The sequence below is a fragment of the Grampus griseus genome (assembly GCF_964374135.1).
Source record: "Grampus griseus genome assembly, chromosome: 9".
Classification (NCBI taxonomy): domain Eukaryota; kingdom Metazoa; phylum Chordata; class Mammalia; order Artiodactyla; family Delphinidae; genus Grampus; species Grampus griseus.
The window spans coordinates 43268289-43292107 of record NC_139003.1 but is presented as its reverse complement, the minus strand read 5'-3'; positions in this window follow the sequence as shown (position 1 = coordinate 43292107).

Below are 23819 nucleotides of genomic sequence, written 5' to 3'. Positions count from 1 at the left end.
CAGGTTTATAAATAATAATAAAATAATGAGAATGAGCCTTTATTGTTTTCTGACTATGTGCCAGGCCCTGAGTTCTATTCATATTATAGCACTTAATCTTCTTAACAACCATATTAAGAAGTGATTATTTCTATTATCTGGATGAGGAAACTGTTAACGAATTCACACAAGATTACATAAGTGGCAGAATTAAGGGTATAAATTCAGATCTGTCTGACTCTAAAGCCTATCTTCTGTCTATTATGCCAAGGGACTTTATGGATTTTTTCATTTTATTATTTACATTGCCACTGTACCACTACTGATACAGAGGTCAGGCTCCTTTTGGACATTCATAAGGTGGCTCCTCAGTGTCCACTACACAACTACTATTGGAATTATTAAGTTGATTTTGGAAAGCATCTTCCCATGATTTGAGACTGTGTTTATATCTGTCACCAATGGCTCCTAATAAATCAAATGAGAGAAAGGGGAGATATTTTTTAAAAAATCAAATGGAACTCTAGAGAAAATTACAATATATGAGATAGAAAATACACTGGGTATGCTTAACAGCAAATTGACACTGCAAAAGAAAAGATTAATGAACTTGAAAACTAGCAATAAATACTATCCAAACCAAAGCTCAGAGAAAAAGAAGTCTGAAAATTAAATAAACAGAGCCTCCATGACCTGTGTGAAAATATCAAGGAGTTAAAAAATATGTATAATTTGAGCCCCTTAAAGAAGTGGTGGTTGGAGAGTGGGGAATGAGAAAAAAATATTTGAAGAAATAATAAGGGAAAATTTACCAATTTCAATGAAAATTATAAACCTACAAATCCAAGAAGCTCAAAAAATGCCAAGCAAAATATATAGAAGATCATACCAAGGCACGTCATAATCAATTTGCTGAAAACCAATGATAAAGAGGAAATCTTAAAAGCAGCCAGTGAAAAAGACATGCCATACGTAGAAACAAAGATAAGAGCACAGATGACTTCTCACTAGAGACAATACGAACCGGAACAATGGAACACCACCTTTAATATGCTGAAAGAGGGCTTCCCTGGTGGCGCAGTGGTTGAGCGTCCGCCTGCCAATGCAGGGGACACAGGTTTGTGTCCCAGTCCAGGAAGATCCCATATGCCATGGAGTGGCTAGGCCTGTGAGCCACGGCCACTGAGCCTGCACGTCCGGAGCCTGTGCTCCACAACGGGAGAGGCCACAATAGTGAGAGGCCCGCATACCGCAAAAAAAAAAAAATTAGGATTAAAAAGATTTTCAGACCAACAAACCTAGAGAGTTGTCAGCAGACCTGCATTACAATAATTATTTTTAAAAGTTCTTCAGGCTGAAGAAAGATGATTCCAGATGGAAACTCAGATCTACACAGAGGAATAAAAACTGCCAGAAATAGTAAACATGCACGTAAATATATAAAACTGGGAGGATCTTCAAGATGGCAGAAGAGTAAGACATGGAGATCACCTTCCTCCCCATAAATACATCAGAAATACATCTACACGTGGAACAACTCCTACAGAACACCTACTGAATGCTGGCAGAAGGCCTCAGACCTCCGAAAAGGCAAGAAACTCCCCACGTACCTGGGTAGGGCAAAAAAAAAAAAAAGAAAAAACAGAGACAAAAGAATAGGAACAGGACCTGCACCAGTGGCAGGGAGCTATAAAGGAGGAAAGGTTTCCATACACGAGGAAGCCCCTTCGCAGGCGGAGACTGCAGGTGGCCAAGGGGGGAAGCTTTGGAGCCACGGAGGAGAGCGCAGCAACAGGGATGTAGAGGGCAAAGCAGAGAGATTCCCACACAGAGGAACGGTACCGACCAGCACTCACCAGCCTGAGAGGCTTGTCTGCTCACCCACCGGAATGGGTGGGTCCTGGGAGCTGAGGCTCGGGCTTCAGTCGGATCCCAGGAAGAGGACGGGGGTTGGCTGCGTGAACACAGCCTGAAGGGGGTTAGTGCTCCACGGGAGCCAGGAGGGAGTCTGGGAAAAAGTCTGGACCTGCTGAAGATGCAAGAGACTTTTCTTGCCTCTTTGTTTCCTGGTGCACGAGGACAGGGGATTAACAGCACCACCTAAAGGAGCTCCAGAGACGGGCACGAGCCGCGGCTATCAGCATGGACCCCAGAGACAGGCATGAGACGCTAAGGCTGCTGCTGCAGCCAGCGACTTCACGGTCCCGTGATCCAGGGATAACTTCCCCGGGAGAACACACGGTGTGCCTCAGGCCGGCGCAACGTCATGCCGGCCTCTGCCGCTGCAGGCTCACCCCCCATCCATACCCCTCCCTACCCCTGGCCTGAGAGAGCCAGAGCCCCCGAATCAGCTGCGCCTTTAACCCCGTCCTGAGTGAAAAACAAACACCCTCAGGCGACCTACATGCAGAGGCGGGTCCAAATCCAAATCTGAACCCCGGGAGCTGTGCGAACAAAGAAGAGAAAGGGAAATTTCTCCCAGCAGCCTCAGGAGCAGCAGATTAAATCTCCACAATCAACTTGATGTACCCTGCATCTGTGGAATACCTGAATAGACAACGAATCATCCCAAATTGAGGAGGTGGAATTTGGGAGCAACGATATATATATATTTTTTTCCCTTTTTGTGAGTGTATATGTGTATGCTTCTGTATGTGATTTTATCTGTATACCTTTGTTTTTAGCATTTGTCCTAGGGTTCTGTCTGTCCGTTTTTGTTTTTTTTACTTAAAAAAACTTTTTCTTAATTATTTTATTTTAATAAATTTTATTTTACTTTATTTTATCTTCTTCTTTCCTTCTTTTTTTTCCTCCCTTTTATTCTGAGCCATGTGGAGGACAGGCTCTTGGTGCTCCAGCCAGGCATCAGGGCTGTGCCACTGAGGTGGAAGAGCCAAGTTCAGGGCACTGGTCCACAAGAGACCTCCCAGCTCCATGTAATTTCAAACGGTGAAAATCTCCCAGATATCTCCATCTCAACGCCAAGACCCAGCTCCACTCAATGACCAGCAAGCTACAGTGCAGGACACCCTATGCCAAACAATTGGCAAGACAGGAACACAACCCCATCCATTAGCAGAGAGGCTGCCCAAAATCATAATAAGTCTACAGACGCCCCAAAACACACAACCAGACGTGGACCTGCCCACCAGAAAGACAAGATCCAGCCTCATCCACCAGAACACAGGCACTAGTCCCTTCCACCAGGAAGTCTACACAACCCACTGAACCAACCTTAGCCACTGGGGACAGCCACCAAAAACAACAGAAACTATGAACCTGCAGCCTGCGAAAAGGAAACCCCAAACACGGTAAGTTAAGCAAAATGAGAAGACAGAGAAACACACAGCAGATGAAGGAGCAAGATAAAAACCCACCAGACCTAACAAATGAAGAGGAAATAGGCAGTCTACCTGAAGAAGAATTCAGAATAATGATAGTAAAGATGATCTAAAATCTTGGAAATAGAATGGAGAAAATACAACAAACGTTTAACAGGGACCTAACTAAAGAGCAAACAGACAGTGATGAAAAACACAATAAATGAAATTTAAAATTCTCTACAAGGGATCAATAGCAGAATAACTGAGGCAGAAGCACAGATAAGTGACCTGGAAAATAAAATAGTGGAAATAACTACTGCAGAGCAGAGTAAAGGAAAAAGAATGAAAAGAACTGAGGACAGTCTCAGAGACCTCTGGGACGACACTAAATGCACCAACATTCAAATTATAGGAGTCCCAGAAGAAGAAGAGAAAAAGAAAGGGACTGAGAAAATATTTGAAGAGATTATAGTTGAAAACTTCCCTAATATGGGAAAGGAAATAGTTACTCAAGTCCAGGAAACACAGAGAGTCCGATACAGGGTAAATCCAAGGAGAAACATGCCAAGACATATATTAAACAAACTATCAAAAATTAATGACAAAGAACAACTATTAAAAGCAGCAAGGGAAAAACAACAAGTAACACATAAGGGAATCCCCGTAAGGTTAACAGCTGATCTTTCAGCAGAACTCTGCAACCCAGAAGGGAGTGGCAGGACATATTTAAAGTGATGAAGGTGAAAAACCTACAACCAAGATTACTCTACCCAGCAAGGATCTCATTCAGATTTGACAGAGAAATTAAAAGCTTTACAGACAAGCAAGGGCTAAGAAAATTCAGCACCACCAAACCAGCTTTACAACAAGTGCTAAAGGAACTTCTCTAGGCAGGAAACACAAGAGAAGGAAAAGACCTACAATAATAAATCCAAAACAATTAAGAAAATGGTCATAAGAACATACATGTAGATAATTACCTTAAATGTAAATGGATTAAATGCTCCAACCAAAAGGCATAGACTGGCTGAATGGATACAAAAGCAAGACCTGTATATATGCTGTCTACAAGAGACCCACTTCAGACCTAGGGACACATACAGACTGAAAGTGAGGGGATGGAAAAAGATATTCCATGCAAATGGAAATCAAAAAAAAGCTGGAGTAGCAATTCTCATATCAGACAAAATAGACTTTAAAATAAAGACTATTACAAGAGGCAGAGAAGGACACTACATAATGATCAAGGAATCAATCCAAGAAGAAGATATAACAATTGTAAATATTTATGCACCCAACATAGGACCATCTCAATACATAAGGCAAAAGGTAACAGCCATAAAAGGGAAAATCGACAGTAACAGAGTAATAGTAGGGGACTTTAACACCCCACTTTCACCAATGGACCGATCATCCAAAATGAAAATAAATAAGGAAACACAAGCTTTAAATGATACATTAAACAAGATGGACTTAATTGATATTTATAGGACATTCCAACCAAAAACAACAGAATACACATTTTTCTCAAGGGCCCATGGAACATTCTCCGGGATAGATAATACCTTGGGTCACAAATCAAGCCTTGGTAAATTTACGAAAATTGAAATCATATCAAGTATCTTTTCTGATCACAACGCTATGAGACTAGATATCAATTACAGGAAAAAATCTGTAAGAAATACAAACACATGGAGGCTAAACAACACACTACTTAATAACCAAGAGATCACTGAAGAAATCAAATAGGAAATCAAAGAATACCTAGACACAAATGACAATGAAAACTTAACCACCCAAAACCTATGGGATACAGCAAAAGCACTTCTAAGAAGGAAGTTTATAGAAATACAATCCTACCTTAAGAAACAAGAAATAGCTCAAATAAACAACCTAACCTAACACCTAAAGCAATTAGATAAAGAAGAACAAAAAAACCCCAAAGTTAGCAGAAGGAAAGAAATCATAAAGATCTGATCAGAAATAATTGAAAAAGAAATGAAACGATAGCAAAGATCAGTAAAAGTAAAAGCTGTTTCTTTGAGAAGATAAACAAAATTGACAAACCATTAGCCATACTTATCAAGAAAAAAAGGGGGAACCCTCAAATCAATAGAATTAGCAATGAAAAAGGAGAAGGAACTGCTGACACTGCAGAAATACAAAGGATCATAAGAGATTACTACAAGCAACTCTATGCCAATAAAATGGACAACCTGGAAGAAATGGACAAATTCTTAGAAATGCACAACCTTCCGAGACGGAACCAGGAAGAAATAGAAAATATGAACAGACCAATCACAAGCACTGAAATTGAAACTGTGATTAAAAATCTTCCAACAATCAAAAGCCCAGGACCAGATGGCTTCACAGGCGAATTCTGTCAAACATTTAGAGAAGAGCTAACACCTGTCCTTCTCAAACTCTTCCAAAAGACAGCAGAGGGAGGAACACTCCCCAACTCATTCTACGAGGCCACCATCACTCTGATACCAAAACCAGAAAAAGATGTCACAAAGAAAGAAAACTACAGGCCAATATCACTCATGAACATAGATGCAAAAATCCTGAACAAAATACTAGCAAGCAGAATCCAAGAGCACATTAAAAGGATCATACACTATGATCAAGTGGGGTGTATCCCAGGAATGCAGGGATTCTTCAATATACGCAAGCCAATCAATGTGATACACCATATTAACAAACTGAAGGAGAAAAACCATATGATCATTTCAATAGATGCAGAGAAAGCTTTCGACAAAATTCAACACCCATTTATGATAAAAACCCTGCAGAAAGTAGTCATAGAGGGAACGTCCCTCAACATAATAAAGGCCATATATGACAAACCCACAGCCAACATCATCCTCAATGGTGAAAAACTGAAACCATTTCCGCTAAGATCAGGAACAAGACAAGGTTGCCCACTCTCATCACTGTTGTTCAACATAGTTTTGGAAGTTTTAGCCACAGCAATCAGAGAAGAAAAAGAAGTAAAAGGAATCAAAATTGGAAAAGAAGAAGTAAACCTGTCACTGTTTGCAGATGACATGACAAAATACATAGAGAATCCTAAAGATGTTACCAGAAAACTACTAGAGCTAATCAATGAATTTGGTAAAGTAGCAGGATACAAAATTAATGCACAGAAATCTCTTGCATTCCTATACACTAATGATGAAAAATCTGAAAGTGAAATTAAGAAAACACTCCCATTTACCATTGCAATAAAAACAATAAAATATCTAGGAATAAACCTACCTACATAGACGAATGACCTGTATGCAGAAAATTATCAGACACTGATGAAAGAAATTAAAGATGATACAAATAGGTGGAGAGCTATACCATGTTCTTGGATTTGAAGTATCAACATTGTGAAAATGACGCTACTACCCAAAGTACTGTACAGATTCAATGCAATCCCTATCAAACTACCACTGGCATTTTTCACAGAACTAGAACAAAAAATTTCACAATTTGTACGGAAACACAGAAGACCCTAAATAGCCAAAGCAATCTTGAGAAAGAAAAACGGAGCTGGAGGAATCAGGCTCCCTGACTTCAGACGATACTACAAAGCTACAGTAATCAAGACAGTGTGGTACTGGCACAGAAACAGAAATATAGATCAATAGAACAGGATAGAAAGCCCAGAGATAAACCCATGCACATATGCTCACCTTATCTTTGATAAGGGAGGCAAGAATATACAGTGGAGAAAAGACAGCCTCTTCAATAAGTGTTGCTGGGAAAACTGGACAGCTGCATGTAAAAGAATGAAATTAGAACACTCCCTAACACCATACACAAAAATAGACACAAAACAGATTAAAGACCTCAATGTAAGGCCAGACACCATCAAACTCTTAGAGGAAAACATAGGCAGAACACTCTATGACATAAATCACAGCAAGATCCTTTTTGACCCATGTCCTAGAGAAATGGAAATAAAAACAAAAATAAACAAATGGGACCTAATGAAACTTAAAAGTTTTTGCAGAGCAAAGGAAACCATAAAGAAGATGAAAAGACGACCCTCAGAATGGGAGAAAATATTTGCAAATGAAGGAACTGACAAAGGAGTAATCTCCAAAACATACATGCAGCTGAATATCAAAAAACAACAACCCAATCCAAAAATGGGCAGAAGACCTAAATAGACATTTCTCCAAAAAGATATATAGATTGCCAACAAACACATGAAAGAATGTTCAACATCATTAATCATTAGAGAAATGCAAATCAAAACTACAATGAGATATCATCTCACACCAGTCAGAATGGCCATCATCAAAAAATCTAGAAACAACAAATGCTGGAGAGGGTGTGGAGAAAAGGGAACCCCCTTTCACTGCTGGTGGGAATGTGAATTGGTTCAGCCACTATGGAGAACAGTGTGGAGGTTCCTTAAAAAACTACAAATAGAACTACCATATGACCCAGCAATCCCACTACTTGGCATATACCCTGAGAAAACCAAAATTCAAAAAGAGTCATGTACCAAAATGTTCATTGCAGCTCTATTTACAATAGCCTGGAGATGGAAACAACCTAAGTGTCCATCATCGGATGAATGGATAAAGAAGATGTGGCACATATATACAATGGAATATTACTCAGCCATAAAAAGAAACGAAATTGAGCTATTTGTAATGAGGTGGATAGACCTAGAGTCTGTCACACAGAGTGAAGTAAGTCAGAAAGAGAGAGACAAATACCGTATGCTAACACATATATATGGAATTTAAGAAAAAAAAATGTCATGAAGAACCTAGGGGTAAGACAGGAATAAAGACACAGACCTACTGGAGAATGGACTTGAGGATATGGGGAGGGGGAATGGTGAGCTGTGACAGGGCGAGAGTGAGTCATGGACATATACACACTAACAAACGTAAGGTAGATAGCTAGTGGGAAGCAGCCGCATGGCACAGGGAGATCAGCTCGGTGCTTTGTGACCACCTGGAGGGGTGGGATAGGGAGGGTGGGAGGGAGGGAGACGCAAGAGGGAAGAGATATGGGAACATATGTATATGTATAACTGATTCACTTTGTTATAAAGCAGAAACTAACACACCATTGTAAAGCAATTATACCCCAATAAAGATGTTAAAAAAAATAAAATAAAAATAGGACTACCATATGACCCAGCAATCCCACTACTGGGCACATACCCTGAGAAAACCATAATTCAAAAAGACACGTGCATCCCAATGTTCATTGCAGCACATGGAAGCAACCTAAATGTCCATCGACAGATGAATGGATAAAGAAGATGTGGTACATACATACAATGGAGTATTACTCAGCCATAAAAAGGAATGAAATTGGCTCATTTGTAGAGACTTGGTTGGACCTAGAGTCTGACATACAGAGTGAAGTAAGTCAGAAAGAGAAAAACAAACATTGTATATTAATGAATGTATGTGGAAGCTAGAAAAATAGTATAGATGAACCTATTGCAGGACAGGAATAGAGACACAGACAGACAGAATGGACGTGTGGACATGGGAGCAGGGGGAAGGGGGTGGGATGAATTGGGAGATTGGGCCTGACATATATATACTACCGCGTTTAAAATAGATAGCATAAGGAGCTGAGCTCGGTGCTCTGTGGTGACCTAGATGGGTGGGGTGGCGGTGGGGGTGGGAGGGAGGTCCAAGGAGGGAGGGGATGTAAGTATACATATAGCTGACTCACTTCCTTGTACAGCAGAAACTAATACAACATTGTAAAGCAACTATATCCCAATTAATAAAAGAAAAACGAAAAAAAAAAAAAAGAAAATACTCTTCCCTCCTCTCAGAACAGGAGGTAAACAGATAACTAAGTAAAATGCAGTGTGACAGGTGTTGGCAGTGGTGGGCCCAGAGTGCCAGGAGCAAACAGGAGAGGCCTCCCAACTCGGCCCGCGGTGGAGGTGTGTCTGGGGTCCATGGAAGGGGAGGGGGTGAACTCCGGTTGAACTGAGTTATTGTTCTCATTTGTGCAACCTGTTGAATAGCGTCTGTGCACAAGGAGCAAAATCAGTGCTGACCTCGAGGACTTAGTGCAGTAAAGGCTGTACAGGGGCAAAAACACAGACAAGGAGAATGTGCGTTTTGTGTGAATTAGGGATAGTTTCCAAAGCCAAAGAATCTCATTTACATAATTACTCTTAAATCCTGTGTATGAGTTGTTGTTGGTTTTTGCTAAAGTACTCATGTGTCAGCTCTCATTTAGGAAGTGATTCCAGAATTAATCTTTGTTTCCTTTGTTAATTTTTCCTGGCTCTGCCGCTTGCTTGCTGTGTGACCTCAGGCTCTGAACCTCGGTTCTTAGCGTATGTAAAAAGAATGAAAAACACCACCTCAGCCCATTGTGGTGCTTGCTGAGTAGGCTGGGAGAAAATATAGCAAGCTTTTGGTATGATGCTTGCCACACAGTAGGAGCTCAAATGATACTACTTTGCTTCTTTCCCTTTCACATATTTTAAAACATAGTCATAAAACTTTATCAGAAACAGAGTACTTATACTTAAACCTTACAGGACAAGTGATCGCGGTGACATATCCTTATTCAGTGTTAAAATTACATTTCTGTGAAACCATGTATTCAGCTGAATCTCCCTTACATAAATACAATTTCTTACATTAGCAGCAAATTAAACTTCAACAATTATACTTGCTACTGTGGTTACCTCTGAGTCCCTCTAAAACTCCTCTGTATTTTATTGCTGTGTAAATATTTAGAAGACTTTAAAAGGCTAATTTCAGATTTGGGCCTCCTCGGTTCAACAGTTTATATTTCAAGAGCTTTCATCCAGTTCGTGTTCTCTTATGTGAAACCTAGCGCAGTTCTCACATTGATATTATTTACATTTTTTTTGTAATGTGCCACAGGTTTATAAACCTTTCCATTTAAATTTTTGATGTGATTAGCTGCTTTTAATTACATCTGAAAACCCCTTGCCAAATAATGATTAAAACACACAGAAATGGTATGATTGAGACATAAGCAAAGCAAGACAGATCTATGTGAAAACTGCTTCAAGCAGCGTAGCAACAGCAAATCCATTTAATTTGTGCATATGTGGAGGATTTCATTCAAATTGAAATAGAACAAAAGATAAATAAGGTGAGGAAGGTAGATAAGAGAACTTTGAAGCATAAACATTGAAATACTGTTTTGTTTTTTAAAATCAGAGCATAATTGATTCTTCTGGGAAATTTTTGGAGTAAAACCCAAAATTCATACATAATTATGGTTCACAGCAAATTGCATTTACTGCCTATTGAGCAAACTCAATTGGATTACTAAACCACAGTATTTCCCACCCCTGTGTCAGTTAGAGAGCAAACTCTGTCTCCTCGCTAGTTCTCTAAGGCCCCCAAAGCTTAAGCACACTTAGGGTCTTCTGTGTGTTGGGTTTTTCAGGCAGCCACTCCCCTCCTCTTTTTCAGTGGATCGCCACAGCTCTCAGTATTGAATTGAAGTTCACATTTTTGGTAGATCCCAGTTCCTTCACAGCATTCCCTGGCTTCCTTCTGGCATCCCCTACCCACCACACTCACCCTTTCCTCTGTCCACACAGGACTCGCTTCCCAGGTGTTGGGTTCCATGTCTTCTGTACTCACTCATCTATTCATCCTTTCGGTCATTCAGTCATTCATCCCACAAATATTAATGGGCACCGTGCTTAACGGTGGGGGTCCAGTAGGAAGCCAGATGGAAACCCTGTCCTTGTCTTCATGGGGTTACAGTCAAGTGGAGGAAATAGACTAACTGAAGAATCCTACAGGCAACTATTAAACGACTGCTCTGATGGATGATGCAGAGGTGAACGACATGGGTGATGCAACCCCTGTGAAATGCCGGGACTTGATCTGGTCAGAAAGTCAGGAATGTTTCTCTGAGGAAGTAACTGTGGCCCTGACACAGAAAGAAGAGCGGAAGTCACCTGGGTGAAGGCAGAGCACTGGAGGAGGAGCAAGGTATAGTAGGAGCTGAGGTTAGAAGAAAGAGAAGTTGGATGTGGCTGGAGCACAGAGAAGGAGGAAACACAGTGAGGCTGCACTCATCAGAGGGAGACAGACACTCCTCTCACTTCACCTTCGTCTCTTGGGCTCAGCTCAAGCGTCCCCTTCTCTGGGAAGCCTTTGGCGGCCCTGCCCTCTCCAAAGCGTGAAGTGCCTTCCCTCTGGAACTGTAGCCTGCTGATTTTTGCATCCTTAGCTCCTTTCACAGGCTCCCACACAACGTAGGCATCTGCTGTGGAGGAGTGGGTGTAGGTGGAAAGGCAGGGCTGAGCGTGATGGGGAGGCTTTGCTCACTGAGCGTGGAGAGAGGCAGCTTGGCCGTATGAGTCCAATTTTCAGAGGCTTTCCCAGCGGGTGGCCCCAACTCTTCCAACATCAGTTCAGGGGCCCCTTCCCTCAAAAAGACCCCTCCCTTTTAATTCAAACCAAATCCCAGCTTGATGTAATTTCAGATGGTAAGGAAACACTGGATATGATGTGGAAGCATGTGGTTTGTACAGAAGAGCTCAACCGTGACTTACTCCGTACTCTGGGTGCCACCCCGATTCTCATCAGCTTTCCCAGCTTGGTGTTCCAAAGACGGGGCTTATTAAAGGAATCCTGGAGGGAGAGGTTGTTCCCTCTTGGGAGTGTTCCAGTGAGCAACAGGGAAACCTGGATGGGGAATCACAGCCGTTAATTGTGGCATAGATGGAACAAATTCCCTCTCATCACTGAAAGGTATTATATTTCACGTTGAGGGAAAGGAGAGATTTGCCTACAAATTAGGCTGGAAACTGTAGAGAAGAAATTGTTTGCTGGCCAGATTGGTATGCCCGGACTGTAATGAAATATGACAGAAGGAGAAGGGGGTAGGTGCTCAAATAAAAAAATGGGGTTGTTTTTTTTTTTTTAGTATTTCCTTTACTGTCCTTTCGAAGAATTGAGTCCATCTTGTTGCTGGTGTTCCTTGGCACTCACCAAATGGTCCTCATCTGGATGATTTTTAACCCCTTTGCTCAGCAGCTGCTCCAAGAAGCAGAAACAACCCTGAGAAATGTTCACTATTCACAGTTCTGCTGAGTCCTGGAGAAGAGAATGAAAGCTACTTTCCATTTTTGGACATTATTTTCTCTTTGTAAATGAGTGACGAAGTTCAACAGATACCAAACCCAAAGCCTCTGGTGCTTCACGCACCGACTCAGAGCTTCCTCCCAGCAAGCTTTCCCTCCCTTGCACCCTGCATCCTCTCCATCCTGCGTGCCAACCCTTCCTCCCCAGAGAGTTAGCTCCCCACCCTTGGGTGCCCCCGTGGCTTGTTCATTTGTTCTGGCTTGATGTGCCTCTCTGCCTTATCCTCCGTCTGGATCTGCCTGTGCCTGTGTTTTCCTGGCTCAGAATGACCTGCTTGGGCTTAGGCGTTGGGCTTCAGAACTACCACTGCCCATCCCTGATGCCAGGCCATAGCACTGTCTCTCCCATCCCTCCTGGACCAGGACAATAAAAAAAAATAATAATTATTTAGAGTCCTTTGTGCATTGGCTTTAACATATATACTCTTCAACACTACAGTGTTCTTGATTGGAAAAAAAAAAACACCCCACCCCACAGTGGAAAGACAGATGTCAATAAAAGCATTGAACTGATTTATGGTTTCTTTTGGGGTGAATTTGAATGAGGGAGATGCCTGGAGGCTGTTGAGGCAATGTTTTCATTTCAGCATTAAGGAAGAATTTCTTTGGTTTGCTATAAGGGATCATTGAAACCTTTCAATTGGAGAATGTCAGTGGACAGCCTAACCCCTTCTAAAGCACTTATGTGACCCAATTAGATGGCTCAGAGTTGGATTAAGCAAACCAAACAAGGCCTGTGAATTAAGATATTTTGCATAGGGGAAGCCACTTGCCCTAATACTTAATCCCTGAAAAACCACTTGCATGCTGCTTACGGAAGCTTTGTCTTTACACGAAATTCCTTTCTCTTCACCTGTTACTTCTGACTTGATTGAACTGCTTTTTTTTCCCATAATGCAAAGTGCAAATGTAGTCACTGATTTTACTAGAAAACAGTTTAATGTAGTTTTATCTTGTTTTTAAAAAGACTTAAAGAAAAGACTTGGGAAAAAAACTTTAAAAAAATCACTCAATTTCCTTTTTTTTCTGGGAAAAGTGACATATATTTTGGGGGGATGCATTTTGGAAATGTTTCTCAGGAAAAATTATATTACTCAGCTGACAGATTTTGAAAGCTGGGAACTCATGAACAATCTGAACAATTGTTTTGCCTTGTGAAGTTGGTGAAGTTAACTTTTTTATAATCAGGTTTGAAAAATATTGTGATAAGGATAAGAGAGGAGCTCTTTACCAGGTAAATACCAAAATAGAGTTATCGTGTTACTTTTATGGGTTTTCCCAAGATCTTTGGAACAGCTTCCTCATGAAGTAATAAAGGAAGACTTGTATGTACTTTACAAGTTTAACTGCAGTGTTGTTCTGAGGAAAAATGATTTCTTTTCCTCTAGTAAAAACTGTGTTCATATAATTATCTTGGGAAATGTGGTTTTGAGGTCAATAAAAGGGAGATGTCTTGCTGGTAGACTAACCTTTTCTCCATGTGAACGGGAGTTTGTCACTTGGGCATCAGAGCTGTTTTCCTACCCACCCTCTCCACCTTCTGCCAACCTCATCTCTCAGAGTCCTTCCTGAACTTGGGAAAACAGCTGCTTCCCCTGGTGCCACGGCCCTTCTCTTCATGGTTCAGAGTTGAGTCCAAAGGACTGTTTTGGGAATCGACAGCAGGCAGGCACCGCACAGCCTTCTCCTGGCCCCAGGTGTCGGCCACCCCACCTCAGAAGTTGCACAAACGCCTCCTTCACCAAGCCCCTTGCCCCATGGAGGCTTATGGACTAAAGCCTTCAGGCTCCCTGCTTTCCCAGTCCCTGCCTTGCCCAGAAGTGCCTGAGCTTCAGTCGGGAGGTGGGTGCATGCAGGGCTCAGTTTTGGCTAAAGTGCTCTGCTGAGAAGGAGGACAAGACCCAGCAGAGCCTATAGACTTTTGTCATGTAATGTATGAGGTAGGGGAGGCACTGGGTGAGCTTAGAGTGGGAGGCCTTGCATGGACTCTCATGGGGCAGCCTGGCATCTGGGTTACAGTGAGCGGTCATGCTGTTTACCTCTCTGAGCTTCATTTTCTTTATGTATGAAGCAGAGATAATAATACCTGCTCACATGGCTGTTGTGAGGATTAAATTGAATCATACGTATAAAATACTTCGCGTGCTTCCTGACATATTAGGAATCACAAAATAGCATTTCCAGACTTTCCCACTGACCCCTGTCAGATGCCCCCACTGTCAGCAGTAGCATATGTTGGTGCCGTTACCCCAGGAGTGCGTTTCTGTCCAGCCCCAGGTTGTGTCACATAGAACAAATTCAGTGCATGTTTGTAGGAAACAGCTGAAAGAAACCCTACAAGGCACGATTTAAGAGACACTGATGATAATGCATAAGCTCATGGTATCTCACAGGATAGGTTGTAAATAAAAGCTGAGGCAGGTCCTGGTCAGAACTGGAAACCTGTCAGGTGAAAGGAGGATGATCTGGCTCCATGGTTTGTCTAAATGATGACCAAGAAAAAGTTCTACAGCTATAGGCTCAGTCCTGATTGTTGGGTTGGACATGGCACAGTGGACTCCTCCCTCCCTCCCTGGTCACATCAGAAACAGAGGCACGGGCATGTGCAATCGCTGCTCTTCTCCACTGACGGGTTTAGGGGGCAGAGCTGACTCTGGGGAAAAGTGTATAGTGAGTGACATTCTCCTTTGGTGTCCTTGGCCTTATTGTTGCTGCCTCCCCACTTTTAGTGACTCTTCTAAGGCATCAGATAGCCAGCGTCCTTCTCTCTCCCTCCATTAAATCCTGTGCTCAGAATTAGATGCTGCAATACATGTGAGGGATGTTGTACTGGCTTGTGGTGGCTGTGGCTTTGCAATTCCCTGCTTGCCTTTACTCCCACTCCATCCCCCTCTGGTCGCAGACCCGGTGTCTGGACGCCAGGGGTGGGCAGAGGACCCATCTGGACTCTCAGAGCACCTTACTCCTCGGCCAGTATCTCCAGGTGATGGTTGATGTATGGGCCCCAAAGTCAAGCTAAGCCAATCAGAGCTCTTCCCCAAGATGCTTGACACTGGGGAAGGTCTTCCATTTGTGAAGTTAGAAACGCTAGGGCCTTGTCCTGCTCTGTGGAGAAAGCCTGTATGCCAAAGGGGAGCCCAGGACCGAGCCAAACCAAAATGAGTGCTGGAGCAAGGCCTGCTGGGACCAGGCCCTGGTTCTGGTCCCCCAAGACCCCAGAACTAGCCTGGTCCATGTAGCTTCAGCTCTTCCTGTCTGTGAGCTACCCCCAGTGCCTTTCCAATAACCTCCCTTGTGCTTCAATCAGATTGCATTGTGTTTCTGTCACTTCTCTCTGGAAACATTCTGTGTGCTTTAACCAACTCCAAGGTGTTCCTGCCTGAGGTGAATTTCTTAAAATCACTATTAAGTATCCAAACACAGGAGAGTCTATAAGGTGTTTTTCTTTGAAGTATCTGGTCTAACGAATGACACTGAGTAATTAAGTAGGAAATTAAATTCATTGTAAGATTATTGGTCTGTATATACTTCTTTTCATCTAAAATGCTCAAAGTAGTGGACAGCTATGATAAAGTCACTTTATTTTTGAAAGAGCAAAGACAATGCAATTTAATTTTAGATCATTCCAGATTGAGTTTGAGTCAACATGCAGAAAACTGGAAATCTGCCAGGAATTAAATACTGATTACTGGGTCCCAACTTTAGGTTATGACCCAAGTTATGGTCACTGTGGGTATCCCAAAGGGCTGCAAGATTATTTTAAAGAAACCCAAAATGTTATCTTTATTTTACTTCTGAGCTCTGTATTTATTGGGTTGGGGGAGGGGAAAACTTTAATAGGGAGGGGCTCTGGGGAAGAAAGTCAGCTACAGAGAATCCAGGCCAAGGGCAACAGCAATACCAGAGCCCTGGTCAGGGGCAGCGTTCACGTAGAGTGTATACCAGGGACAGGAGTTTGCATATAGCAGGGTAGAAAAATAGGTTTCATCTTATATGAAGATTCTTGACAGATAATGAAGACTACTTGGAGAATTGTATTCAGAAAGAGTCTGAGATGGAATGGAGGTTCAGTGGGTCAGCCATGATTATTTATTAGTGATGTCTGCCTTGGGCACAGGAGTGGATTCTAGTGATACCACATGGATCAGGTATTTCCCATCTCCAATTCAGATTCTCAGCAGTGGAGTGAGAAAAAAATTCCACCTCATCGCAGCAGAGCCATACCTGATGAATACCTACTAGCTATTCAGAATTGGGCAGCAAGATATTCCTATCAGCCTACATGCAGATCTGACCAGAACTTAAGGGGGCAGTCAGCAGAGCTCCTGGAGGTCGGTGCATTGCTGGCTGTTGGCAAATATTGAGTTTACATAACTCTCCCTGTAGAGGATAGAACATTTTGAAAAAGCCTCCAGTGTAGGCTGGTGAGAAAAAAACTGTAGAATGATGGAAAGGGGCCAATATCTTGAAGACTAAAAAAAAAAAAAAAAAAAAAATGATCTACTACAGATTCTGGAAGAAATTTTTAGAAAGATGACAAGGCTCCAGCAATGCATTTAAAAACAAACAAAACAAAAACAAAACATGGACTCCAAAGTAAAACAACACTGGGGACTTCCCTGGCGGTCCAGTGGTTAAGACTTTGCTTTCCAGTGCAGGGGGTACGGGTTCAGTCCATGGTCGGGGAGCTGGGATCCCACGTGCCTCACAGCCAAAAATCCAAAACAAAAAAACAGAAGCAATATTGTAACAGATTCAATAAAGACTTTAAAAATGGTCCACATCAAAAAATCTTTGAAATAAAACAACACTGAAAGGAGAGATCAGGCTGAGATGAAAAGACAATTGGAATAAGATGAAATTTACATATTTATTATTATTTTAAATTTTATTTACGTTTGGCTGCATTGGGTCTTCGTTGCTACAGGCGGGCTTTCTCTAGTTGCGGTGAGCAGGGGCTACTCTTCGTTGTGGTGTGCGGGTTTCTCATTGCGGTGGCTTCTCTTGTGCAGCACGGGCTCTAGGCACACGGGCTTCAGTACTTGTGGCACGCGGGCTCAGTAGTTGTGGTGCACGGGCTTAGTTGCTCCATAGCATGTGGGATCTTCCTGGACCAGGGCTCGAACCTGTGTCCCCTGCATTGGCAGGCAGATTCTTAACCACTGCGCCACCAGGGAAGTCCCTACATATTTATTTTCTATAGGTTTTTTGGTTCTTTTTCTTCCTTCTTTTAGCTGAATGTTTAGTTCTTTTGTTTTCAATATTCCTTATTTTCTAGTACAGGTAGTTAAGATGATAAAATTTTCTCTGAGTACCAATTTGGCTGCCTCTCCTAACTTTTGATATGCCACACTGAAAATAGTCTGAGAATTTAGGTATTCAAATTATTTTAAAGGAAGTAATAAAATATTTACTAAGTGAAGTGGGCTTTTTGCTCTTTTGACAGTTACTTTCTAGTTTTATTACATTGTGATCAGAGGGTAAACACTCTATGATTGTTACTTTTTATAATTTATGGAGTTGTTTCACTTGAGGACCATTGCATCATTTTTTGTAAATATTCTATACATTCTTACTTATGATTGCCTTACATGATCTGTTGGTTAGGCTAAAGTTTTCCAATATGACATTGGATTTGTCAATATCTCCTTATTCTTCTAACAATTTTTACTTTATATATTACTATTTAGGTGCATAAAGATTCATTAAAAGGTATCTACTCTCTGTCAATGCATTTTCCCTTTGTCGTGTTTAATATTTTCATTTTGAGTTATATTTTTGGAATACTAATATTATCACATCTAGTTCTTTTTTGAAAACATTTATCTGATATATTATATCCATCTCTTTATTTTTAATGCTTCTGAATAATTTTGTTTTGTTTTGATGTTTTAAGTCTCTTTTAAACATCAACATAGAATAAAAAAATTTGTTTTGCCCAGTCTGTGTCTCTTTCAACAGGAGGAAATTTATAATTTTTCTATTATGGAAAACTTCAAGCAAACACAAAAGAGGAGAACAATAAATGTCACTCTGCTTCTAAAACAATCAATTTTCACCAATTTGGATTATTCTGAAGCAAGTTTTTTTTTTTTTTTAGATTTGGAAGAACTGACAATAGAGAGCTTTATTGCAGATGGGAATGACCCAGGAGAAAGGAAAAATTTTTGATGCTAATATTAAAAGTGTTTTTAACATTAGGCCTCTATTTAGGCATAATTTCCTGACAACTGCCTGAAGTCTTTTTAATACATTTTTAGGTTTCCTTATGAGTTATTCTAATTATTGCTTTTCCTCATATTCCATATTTTCCTCTTTTCTTGGTTTGTGTCTTGGATTTGTGTTATTTTTCTAGAAGATATCTTCTAACGATCCTAACAGAAAGAGCTTTTGATTGATAAATTTTCAGTGAATAGTATTTGAATAGAATTGCAGGTCAAAATAATTTTTCCTCCTGAACTTTGTAGTTATTGCTTTTTTATCTTCCTGCATCTGGGGTTACTTCTTCCATTGTAGGTAAATGGTTATTCTTTTGTTTTGGAGCACCCAATAATTTATTTAGAAGCAAAGTTGTTTGGAATATATTAAAGCAACAGAGAGATGTTCTCAGGTACCAAGAGCTCAGACATTTATAGCAGCCAGAAGTGCGATTTTAAATATTTTCTTGAAGATGTGCATCTGCCAACTTAGACATGAATTAAGGCGTTTCATGACCTATAGATTTCTCCCCTCACTGAGCTTTAACCCCTCCCCTCCTCCAATTAGGCCTGTACCTGGATTTTTGTTGTCAGATCAATTTGATCCTGCAGGGAGCGCTTGGTCCCACTGTGTCTCAAGCAAACATTTTCCTTCTACCTTTGTTCTTCTCCCACTTGGGACAAATGTGTTTTTTAATTTCTGTCCTTCACCCTTGAAATTTCTTTTCTTTCTTAATGATCGCATAAAGCAAGAATAAAGCCGTTCCGTTCTAGTGGTAACTAACATTGGCTAAATATTATGCCGAAAGAGAGATGAAGAGAGACAAAACCCCATGCCTCTAGCTCCTACAGATCGTAGTTTCCCTCTTCCCACTTATGGCTTCATTATTCTTTCTTCCACTTCCTTCCAGCTTGAAGTAAGTTAATGCCCCTCCTGTCTTTTCTTGAAGAATTTGTCTTTTCAATTGGCTGACACTAAAAACTATTTGAAAACAATGGAAAGGCTAAAGTTGTATTCTCAGTTTTTGGTATCGAGAATGTGAACAATTAAACAAGAAAACACAATCTGGATTTGTTTTTAATGGGATAGATACAGTTTCAACTTCCTTCCTAGGAGAATACCAGAAGGAGACAGAACTGAGAGCCACAAAATAAGGCCTCAAGCTGAGAATAACAATGATTTTGTTCTGTTGTCCACTCCATCCTCAGTGCTGCCCATTCCAGGATCTATTCTGCTATTTTCATAACACTCGAAATGATTTCACATCTGCAAGTAATTAGTTGCAAAATAATCTATCTTGGGACTGTGGGCTAGAGAAGGGTTGGGTAATAGGAGTTCCAACTGTGGTGTAACAATGTGTAGATCATGCATTCCTTCTGTTTTTGCCGACATATACAGTAAATATGTTACATGGGTATAGGCTGCTCCTGTGGAACTCTGAACAGAGCCCTTTGTTTGAGAAGCTCATCATCGATGAGAACAGCACCAACTTCACATTTATATCTTATCTCACATTTTACAAAGCTCTCTCCTAACATTATCTTAGTTCTTTTTCACAACCCTGAGAGATAGCCAAGGGTAAGAGTTCTGTCTGATACAGGAGGCATCTGGGCTGGTAAGCTACTAGACAGTAGGGGACATGATTTGGTTTGCTGGGTTTTTGCAAACATTTTGTTAACAGTTCGTTAGTGTAGTAACATTTACGGAGGAGTGCAGAAAATCATAACAGCATGGCTCAATGAACTATCAAAGAGAATACACTCATGTAACCTGTTCCCAGATCAAGAAACAAAACAATATCAACACTTCTGTACTCTGACAAGTCACCCACCCTCAAGGGTAACTGCCATTCTGACTCCTAAATAGGTTACAAGTTTATTTGAATTAGTTTTGTATGGCGTGTGAACAAGGACCTTGCAATTTATGGATGTATTATGCACGTGTGCTTGTTACATTTAAGAATACATCTTTTCATGATGAAATGCCATGCATGTGAGGAAATGATAGAGGAATGAGATGATCCAACCTGAAGAAGGTTCATATGAGTTGGGACTTAATAGCTCCAATGTATGAAGGACGAATGCCTGGAATATTATAAGAAGCTTTCTCCATTTCGATCAAGAACGGACAAAAACTCAGTTTATGTAGAAAGAGAAAAATACCTTTCTTTCATTCTTAGAACTTCATGGACAAAAAAGAATCGATTTCCTTCTATGGATATTTTAAATTTTAGGCTGTAAGTGCTAAGTCCGAGATGACTTTGGTTCAATCTTAACCAGTGGCAAGCAATGGACAGTCATTTTTCAAGAGGATTTCCTTTCCCTCCTGATGTTTGGCTGAGCATTTCTACCAATTCCTATGGGAAGGTCAGCACTGTGTTCGTTTAAGGGAAATGATGTTTTACTGGAACAGGGAAGTGGTGCCTAATTTGCCTCCTTCTCTTGGAGGTAAGCGTGTCCCCAGAGACGAAGTCTTTGCTTATGTATGTGCTGCATCTCCTTCAGATGGCAGAGCCAAAGACTGACAGTAATTGTTCCAGCTGATATCCTTCAGCAGATGAATTTTGGAAGCTTCCCCACCCATGTCCTCACCCCTATTCTCTCATATTTCTCCACCATTATGAGAATCAGAAGCCAACGGGTAATAGTGACTTGTTTGAAATGGTTTGGGGCTCATGTGCATGGAAGAATATAGACTAAGACTGCTCCCAGGTTTAGCGCTGCCTTGAAATGGAATCCTTCTAGACTTTGTTTAGCAAGGGCTGTGTTGATGTGGCCTCCATTAGAAAAGACCTGCTTTCTCTTTGGAGTCTGTGTGAGTCCCTCTACTTCACCCCCAGACCCTCTGAGCTCAGAGCAGAGGAATGTTTACATGAATAGAGACTGCCAAGGTTTTAAATTGCAACCATTAAGAAATGAACTATCCTCTTAATCGTTTTTTGCTTCATTCTCCAAAGATTAAAATGCTTTTAATTTAATAAAGTTTTGAAAAATAGGTAAGTTTATAATTTTACAAAAATGTGTTCAGAGAAGTAGGAACATACAGGGAATCCTAGAGGATACTGAGAATGACCTATTTAGGTCTCGTTCATCTCATTTCGGAGATACAAGGACACTGCCCACTTTTGGCTCTCCAGTCTGTTTTAGAAGCATTTGGACTACTTTCTTTCCCCTATCAAATCAGTTAAGTCAGAGTGTAGATCACAATCTTAAAAAAAAACCTGACATTTCTTCCCTTTAAAAAATTGACACTCTTCTCTGGACAAGTACCTGCTTAGAAAGAAACACTACTTTTATTCACTTTTCCACCTTTATCCTACAGATACATGAAAATATAGATCACAAATAAAATCTACATTTTGGATTACAAGGTCTGTTCTGAAATGGATGGGCATAAGGATAAGAACATCTTTACTACTCTTATTTAGTTACAAATAAATATTGTAATTAATTTTGCACAAGTTTAGAACAGAGCATAGCAGGTCTGGATGCCAGTGTTAACCCAATTCTTCTTTGTTTGTAGATTCCAGGGTATGGCTTATTACTAATCTGAAAACATAACAGAGAACTTGTGGAAAAGCAAATGTTCACATGTAATAATCATTTCAGCCAGATGTTCTAAATAATTTTTCACGAAGCCATTGTTTAGCCACCGTGAAATAATGGTCACTTATCTCCAAAGGGAATATTTAAAATGCAAACTTCTCCTGTTGTCACAAGGTGCCCTAGATTGAATATGTGTGTCCCCCTAAATTTATATGTGTGTCCCCACCCATTCATGAGGTTGGAGCCCTCATGAATGAGATTAATGCCCTTATAAAAGAGGCCTGAGAAAGCTCCCTTGCTCCTTCCACCATGTGAGCTTATAGGTAGACGATGTCATCTGTAAATCAGAAATTGGGTTCTCACCAGACACTGAATCTGCTAGCACTTTGATCTTGGGCTTCCAGCCTCCAGAAGAAAAAAAAATGTTTATTGTTTATAAGCTACCCAATCTGTGGTATTCTGTTATAGCAGCCCTAATGGACTAAGACACAAGGTATACATATAAATGTAGTGACTTTCCATTTAAAAAGTATGTAGGTCCTGTAATAGCACAGGGAACTCTACTCAGTGCTCTGTGGTGACCTCAATGGGAAGGAAATCCAAAAAAGAGGGGATATATGTGTACATATAGCTGATTCACTTTGCTGTACAGTAGAAACTAACACAACATTGTAAAGCAACTATACTCCAATAAAAATTTTTAAAAAAAGTATGCAGGTCAACCCATTTCTGAATGAGGGTACCTGGATATTATACCTTAGATTATTCATACTCCTGCATCCCTAAAGAGGAAAAGGAAGATTTAAACTTAAAAAAAAAATTATTTATAATGATGGAAGAAATGTTCACATATTGAGGTATGAGGAAGTCGTTCTGGCTTATACATTATTTGGACTGAACTTTATGCTAACTAGAACAACCTGTCAAACATGCATTGTACATCTGCTTTAACAATTAACGAAAAGGATGCATTTAAAAATAAAAATGGAGTAACTGTGGTTCAGGCATCCAAAATAGAGCCAGTGACCATTGTGGATGTGGTTTCTGACATGCTCTTGCATCACTACGCACTTGAATTTTCTGAACTGTATCAAACTCAAGGATACCATCAGCTGTTCTCCAAACAGTATCTGCTAGCTGCTGTCAGCTGCAGCCTTATGGTCTCAAGGTCTCCCCTGGTAACTGTGCAACCATTTCAAACCCCAACATATCCTTACTTCTTGCCAGCTCCAATCCTAATTCTTGACAAACAACTAATGTAACTTTGTGGTTTCCGCCTATATAAGCCTCCCCCATTTTGTAGTCCAGTGGAATACAATTCAAGTGCTTTTTTTTTACCAAATCCAAGTAACAATTTTATTTTAGTCTACAGCACAATTTTTTACATACATTTTAGTGGTTTTGACAGTGGTACTTTTGAGCAGACTTTAAATGAATCCACAAAAGTTAATACATTTAAAATAAAATATACACAATAAAACAAGAGGCATCCAGATGTTCAGAGTCATGCAGAAGGGGTGGTCTGGTTGGCGTTATCATTGGATACCTTGCCTATTTAAGAATTCATCAGCAAAAGGCCGTTCTTCTGTTCTTCATTCCCATATAATTTACCAAAGTCAGAGAGCTCTAAACATACACACA